The sequence below is a fragment of the Topomyia yanbarensis genome, chromosome 1 (assembly GCF_030247195.1).
Source record: "Topomyia yanbarensis strain Yona2022 chromosome 1, ASM3024719v1, whole genome shotgun sequence".
Lineage (NCBI taxonomy): Eukaryota > Metazoa > Arthropoda > Insecta > Diptera > Culicidae > Topomyia > Topomyia yanbarensis.
In genome coordinates this window covers 120,643,744-120,651,436 of record NC_080670.1, presented here as the reverse complement: position 1 = coordinate 120,651,436, position 7,693 = coordinate 120,643,744, and positions in this window count along the sequence as shown.

The window sequence follows — 7,693 nt, the reverse complement described above, 5'->3', positions numbered from 1 at the left end:
ACGTCGAGTATAGCGATGTCGGCGTGCAGGCCGTCGTTTACGGATTGGCGTACCACCTCTCCGAAGCTGGCGAGGTGGAGACCGGTTCCTGCTCCACGTCGGAACGCGAACTGGCGATGATCCAGAAGTTTTCGCTCCTCCAGTAGGTCCACCAGCCGTCTGTTGACCATTCGCTCCATCGTCTTGGCAAAGCAGGGGAGTAAACTGATTGGGCGGAAATCATCTGGCGTTCTGCTCCCCTGACATCGCTTTGGGTTGGGGATTACTAGGGCTTGTTTCCATGAGGCGGGCATCGGTTCCCCGCTCCAGATGCGGTTAATACTGTCCAAAATCGCCCGCTTGGCTACTGGTGGGGAATGTCGAAGTAGAGGGTAACCAACGTCATCCAATCCGGCAGACTTGCCGTGTACCGATTCTAGTGCCGTACATAGTTCGCTTCCGGTGAAAGGTAGGTTGTATACTTGACCTGAATCAGGTTCGAAACGAACGGGCCTGCTCTCAGCCCTTCGCTTGATTCGCAGGAACGCAGCTGGTAGGGCGGTGTCTGCGGATAGGGAGGCGAAGTGTTTGCCTAGTTCGTTATCGATGGTCGTGGGATCGATCGTCGTGCACCCGTTAACGGCGATGGCGTAGCCACTATGCCGCCGCTTTCCGCTTAGAGCGTTAACTCTCCGCCAGAGTTCTGTAGTCGACGAGTCAGGAGATATGCCTTCCAAAAATCTAGTCCAGCTGGTGTTTTTTGCCTCCTCTATCGCTTTCCTGGCCTCGTTTCTGGCCTTTCTGAAGTCATCAGCTCGCTGGCTTCGGTGTGGATCGTCCATAGAAGTCTTCTTTAGTATCCGCAGCGCAGTTCGGCGTGCTCTGATGGCTCTCTTGACTTCTGGGCACCACCAGTGCACTGCCTGTCGGGGAGGGTTACCACTTGACCTGGGAATACAGGAAACAGCGGCCTTACTGAATATTTTGGTGAGTTCATCCGGAGTGTATGACTCGTCCCGATTCATAAAGTCGTCGACGATCTCTTCATAGCGCGACCAGTCCGCCTGATCGTAAAACCACCGCCTTCGACGGGTTGTAGCAGGTGGCGTCTGGGCGTACGTAACTTGGATAGGGAAGTGGTCACTGTTGCATGGGTCGGCAAGAACAGTCCACCCGCAACATCCTGCTAGCACTCCCGAGCAGATAGTGACGTCGATGGCGGATTCCGTCTGTCCGCGGATAAATGTTGAACTGCCGTCGTTGAGAACGACCGCGTCGTTGTTTTCGACTACTCCGGCGATGTCGTTTCCTGTCCTATTACACAGACGTGAGCCCCACATCGTATGATGCCCATTTACATCTCCCATGATGATGAATGGTGTCTCAACTTGGTCGATGAGACGCTGGAGTTTGCAACCCACGTTCCGAGTTCCGCCAGGAATATATAGGGATATAACGGTGCACTGAACTGGATATTCGATCCTTCGGGCAGCGGCTATTAGTTCGGTATCCAAAGTTATCGGACGGGACGGTATATCGACCCGAATGGCGAGCCCCACCGTCCGGTAGATGTTGTCCCCGCTGGCGGCGTCCCACGAATACCGGTGTCCGAACCACGATGCTGGGTTCGTCTGATCCCGGATGTGTGTCTCCTGCAATGCCAGGCAGATGGGCTGAATCTTAGCAATAATCATTTGCAGGTCGCCAAGGCATCCTCGCAGTCCATTTGTGTTCCACTGGATGGCCAGTGTCGTTGAATTGATGTTAGAGGCGGTAGACTGGGGGCTAGACGAAGGCTGGTCCAAATCCGCTTCACCATCTTCTCTTCTTATTTCGATTCCGCCGAATGCTTCTTGGTGGATCGGCGAGGTGTTTCCGTAACCTTCGGCGGCATTGTTGGAGGTACCTGCGAGGGATATACAAACAGCAGACAGTTCCGGACTGAGTGTATCGTACGAGCTTACCCGGGGAGAGGCTGGGTCTCCCGCACCAGCAGCCGCCGGGGCGCGTCGCGGATAGGCGGAACTTCCCCGGACAGGGCCGGCACGGGGAAGCGGGCGCTCGTGTTTAGGCCATTTACGTTTTTAGTCGAGCTAGTAGTGTCTTCGGTCAGGGTACCGTTGCTCCCGTATTGGCAAGGATTAGTTTGCCACTGCTGTTGGGTGGTAGACTGTTCGCTGAGTGCTTCTGGGCTGTAACCCTTTCTGGCCGTGGTACCTGGGGGCGAAAATTTGCCGGCGGATGGATTTCGATCGGGCTTGAGTTTACAGGTACTTACCCGGGATGTGCCCGGGCCTCCCGCACCAGCAGCCGCCGGGGGAGCATCGCTGCAAGGCGGAACGTCTCCGGTCAGGGCCGGCACGGGGAAGTGGGCGTCACGATTGGTGACTACTGGATTCCTGGATGGTCTAAAACGTACCGGATGCCAAGAGCAACCGGGAACCGGGCTGAGGTCTCGTCGTACTCGTTGCTGTTGGTGAGTAGGAGTTTCCCGGCTGAGTGTTCTTCCCGGTGGTCCGCCAGGTGCGGGGATATCGGGAGACCTGAACCGGTTCTCGTTGCAGAGGAGTTGTTCGCTTAATTTTCCTGATACTGGTGTCATTTTTGAGATCAGGCGGGAAGATCGCCTACTCTGGGGCCCGGCAAGATGCGGGGCGCTGGAGGCGGTCGTGGTTCCCGTCGTTTGGGATTGCTGTGTTGGTGGATTTTCTAGATTTCTGTCTGGTTGGCCTGAGATGGATGGTGAATGCGTAAGTTGAATGCTAATGGGGATGTTAAAGGTACTTCCCTGTTGGTGCTCCAATGGTCCTGTGTCAACAGCCGCCGGGGGTGCGTCGGACGTATCCGGAACTTCCCCGGTCAGGGTCGACACAGGCGGGCTTTGTTTTATGTTGCTGTTGAATACGTTGTTTTTTATTGGCATCCTCAGTTGCTATAATCGTTGTAAAGCTAGTCGGACATTACGAAAGACGCTTGGGGCATGGAGTTTTGCGTCGTTTCGGTGTCAGAGATGTTCAAATGTCCGGATAGTGAAGGGCTGTTGTTGCGGGAATTCGCGCGGGTTGTCCGTTGTTGTTTCGGTGGTGCTGGCTCTGTTTTGTTTCCGATAGGGCTTCGGGATTTATCCCCTTCGCCTGCTCGGCTACGATTTCTTTGTTGCTTTCGTTCGTCACGAAGTCGGGGGTCTCGCTGTTGTTTCGCGGCTACTACGTTACATTCGGTCGATATCGTGGTGGTCGGGTTTAGTTTGTTGACGTTTCCCTGCTCTACTTTCGGTGAAGTGTTAGCTCTGCTATTTTCTTTCGTTACCTCGGTGAGTTGTTGCTTGGCAATTCTAAGCTGGCGAACGGCCTCCGCTAGGTGGTGTTTGAGGTTTGATATCTCTTCGTCCCGGTCATCTTTTGGCGGATTGCTCTTTTCGCCCTGTAGCGATCACGTGTATCAGAAGTCAAAATAACTTCCAAATTCGGTAACCCAAGTTCCCTGTTGCAAATATGTGTTCACTTCCTCTATTCCGTAGGAGGAAGAATGAACACTAGGCGGCTAAAACGTACTATCCGCTCGCGCACGCACGTTTTCTCTTTCCCAATCTGTCTCACGATTGCACAAACTAGAGCAAGTGGTTGAGTTTCGGTCGCCGAACGGACCTCGTTGTCGTTGTCTTATCAACCGCCCGACCAGTAAAAACTATGTGAACGCAAGTGAGGGTATTGGCGCGTAATGGTATGGTGCAAATGTTTCGAGAGGGAATGAGATAGCGATTCAGAATCAATTATCCAAGAAGTTCGTTTTTCGAAATACGAGTTTTACTTCGGTAAAATTACGTACTTCCGGGTATCTAGAACCAAAAATCGTTTATCTGAGGGTTTTAGGAATAGCTTCTCATCCATTTCAATCTAGACCGTGAAAGAGGTTAGAGTGCGTGTTTCTTGATTTTGTCCCGCGGTGTGTCGAAAGGTTTGTCTAGTTAAAATATGAGATGTCTTTAAAATTTAGTAATTTTTTTGCTATTAGGTGTTGCGTTAAAGTCTAGAAGTAGGAAGTGCGGATAATTCGTGTGCGTTAGCTGAAAATTAAAAAGGTAACATACAATGGTACTCTATAAAAAGAGACAATGAATTCACGGCATCGAATAGCCGTGCGACGGCTTTTATTCTACCGTTTAGATTGGCACTATTCATCGGCCCGCCACACCGCCCTTCGCCCACCGACGCGCTCTAGACCCACGCGCTAGTTTGGAAGATTCTGCCGCTACAACCAAATAAGGCAGAAGTGCGACGGTTTTACATCGTTTGCTCAACTAAGCTGCACGTCACGACCATCCGGTGTGTACGTAATTTGTTGCTGGCATCGTGTCCGGCGTACCGACAGTGCCAGCAGTTATCTAATCCCGTACGCAGGAAGTCATCCGGCACATCCTTAATCGCCGCCTGCGCAGATTCATCACCGCCGGTATAGATACATCGCCGCCACCGCATCGCCGCATCAGGACAGTCTTCGCAGTAGTGCGAAAGTGAGTGGGCAAACAACGAAAAAGACTGTAAGTAGCACTATAAAATCCATGCGCATGGTTCGTTAAAGTTTAGCCGATACACGCACCCGGCAAACTAAAGTTCGGCAACATTATGGCACGTTAGCCCGGTAGGAAATAGCGATCGCTCCCCCGCACACAGTAGGGAACAAAAATAATATAGGCAACACCGTAGAAAAATCCTAGGTTAAGTTTTTGAAAATGCCAGTTACTTAAATAAATTAGTCATTTTAATTGTTCTTCCGATAAATAATGTTTTAGTGTTAATGTCGTCATGTTAGCCATGTTCCCATAGAGATTACGAATTTGAAGAGGTATCTCATGTTTCGCGTCGTTGTAGTTTTGTAGTTTTTTTGGTGATATTTACTCCAAGTTGGGCTACTTGGGAATCTTAGCCCCACCACTCGAGTCTCTTGTACGGTTTAGTTATTTGGTTTTTGAGGCATTCTTCCAGTGATGAGACCAAACGGGTGGTGTTCTTCTTAGGTATTTTGGGATAGGAAAGCGAACTTCTCTGGGTTTATTCGGGTAATTTGATGCATGAAACTGAGTACCTCTCGATTCAGTTGCGTCTGCTAGGTCGTTCCTCCAAACCTTCACTATATCGACCCGCCCTGAGGCTGGGTTTCTGGTCGGGCAACCCTAAAGCACGACAAATGGTCCTCGAAAGAGGTGGCGCTTAAGCCATTTGTTCGGAAAGGTGGGACGATTGGGCAGACTGATTCCGTAGCAACGTCGTGCACGCTACATTTTGGCGCCCAACGTGGGGCCACGTTATTGGGAAATTTTTGGAAGTTAAAGTTTTTTCTGGAGTAGGTTTTCGTTTAGGTAAATGATTCGGTTCAAGATTTTTCTTTCTTTTGCGAATTCAAGTGCTAGACTATATTACTGGTAATATTAAAGTTTATTCTTCATGGTTTTTTCTATCGCTATTTTAAAATTTATGGTACAGTTCGGATACTTGAGTGTTGTGAATGTTTTAGTTGTAGTTTGTGTTTAGTTTTCGGATTTGCTGTTGTTACGATATCATAGCTCGTCCATAATGACGAAGCAATTCCCTAACGCGTACCACCTGACAAACGATGAGGTGGATTACGAATTGGTAATTCGAGGTAGACTAGAGGAGACTAAATGGGGTCTGGAGGCCAAATGCCAGTTGTTAGGGAAACTCTTTCGAAACGATGCCCGAAGGCATCGTGAATACCCTTCGCAGAATTCAATATACCAGGAATACGATTATATTTTGGCAAAGATAGACTTTTTAGGAAGGAAGTTGGATCGGTGTCCCGATGAAAAGGTTGTGTCTCGCCTCAAGCATTATTCGATGAGAGTGGCGAGAAGCAAAACACCCGATGTCACGTCGGTAAGAATGCAAAATGAGCTCACGAGCTTCATTCGCTCAATATTGGACAGGTCTAATGGAATAAGGGGTCCCATTGAGCAGAGTAGGGAGTTAGTTTCACAAAACCGCAAAAGGCCGTTACCCAACGTTTACGCAGTTTTCGACACGTCCGAGTGCAAAGAATGGGAGGGTGCGGACGAGTCCCAGTCTGAACTTTTGTCTTCATCGTCGCTTTACTAATTCACACAGGAGAGTTCTCAGGAAAGTCGGCTGAGACTGGCATTATTAGACCGAATATCCGAGTTAGAGAATGAGATTGCCAAAGTAAACTTCGCGAACCAACAGAGATCTGATGCGCGGTACAGTTACGACTGGGATGATAGGGAACGTGATCTGTTTGGTACGAGTTGCTCTGAGTCCCATCTTGAGGAAGACCCCTATACCGACGACTGGCATAATCGTTTACCAAGAGTCAAGTTTCGCAGTGATCACTTGTTGGTGAATGCAGGCTATCACTTCCAAGACTATAACGAAAGAGAGTACTATAACCGGTCTGAGTTGGTAGGACATGCTCAATTATTTTGCGCGAAAACGACGGATCAGAATAGAGGTAGTAAGAATCTTCCAACCGATACTAGTAAGGGGGATAGTAGTGAAAGCGATTCATGGATTTCCAGCTGTCAGTCTTACGAACACGCTAACCGTAGGGTACGCGATAGTCCCTCGCAATTGTTCCACGGGAACTCAAGCGGGAAGGGGAATGAAATGGAAGAGTCAGGCTGGTCGTACATGGATGCTGACGAAGTAGATTGCTTACTGAAGAAGTACGATGATGCCCGGTTGTCTCATGAGCCTAGGAAATCTAATATATTCGAGCCCATTAGAGTAGATTCATTCCAAAGCGGAAGTGGGGATACTGTTAAGCGGAGTTCAAGTTGTGAACCATATGAGACTTTGTCGATGGGTGGTAATAAGGTATTTGAGGGAATCAGAATAGATTCGCGTATCCTGCAGATTTGTAGCAGTGGACCTGACGCCCTTCTAGACTCCGGGGTCAGCGATAATTTGAGTATCGAAGCCGTTCGGGGACAGGACTGTTTGAGTTCACAGTTAGGAAATAAGGTTGAAAAGAATAGCAGCCAGCATGGCATTATTTCAGAACCGGCGTTAGAGTTAGGAAGAACTGTCGATGTACAACCATCCGAAGGCGATGAGGTGGTTGAGACGTGGTCTGTACGGTCGAATCATGAAATCATCAAACCGCGAACGATGTATCTTAAAACAACGACCAACACAGGCTTCAGGAAACAGAACAGAGTTCCGTCGGTAGTCATAAACGAGTCGTTTCAAATACGACGACGAAGGGTTTTAGTTTCCGATAGTCGAGCATATTGCCGCCTTCGAGATTCGCTCGTTACGGAGAATGTTCAGTCGAGAACCCAGAAAACGGTTTACAAAAAGTCTGGTCTAAAGTCTAAATATGTTCGCTACTCTGTGAAAGAAGGGACTCCTGTGAAAAATTTGGAGCAATCGGGCAAAGGAAAGCTTTTTGTTGCTATGTTAGCACTTAACTCCGTGCTGGCTATTGTAAAGTGGGTTAAGGGAGCACATTGCTACGACCTTGGGGATTTGAGTGGGAAGCGGCCTAAGATACTTAACTTCAAATACCGCAGAAAACTCAACCCACCCAATTCCTCCCCCTCTCCCACTTAAAAGAATTAAAAAAAAAATTCGAGCTATGTATCTCTCATTTGTTGAGTAGAGACAATTGCACCATGATGCGAAAGCTCTGGTTGCGGAAAATACTGTTCCACCGTTTGTAAGGCTCTGCACTGTTCTTA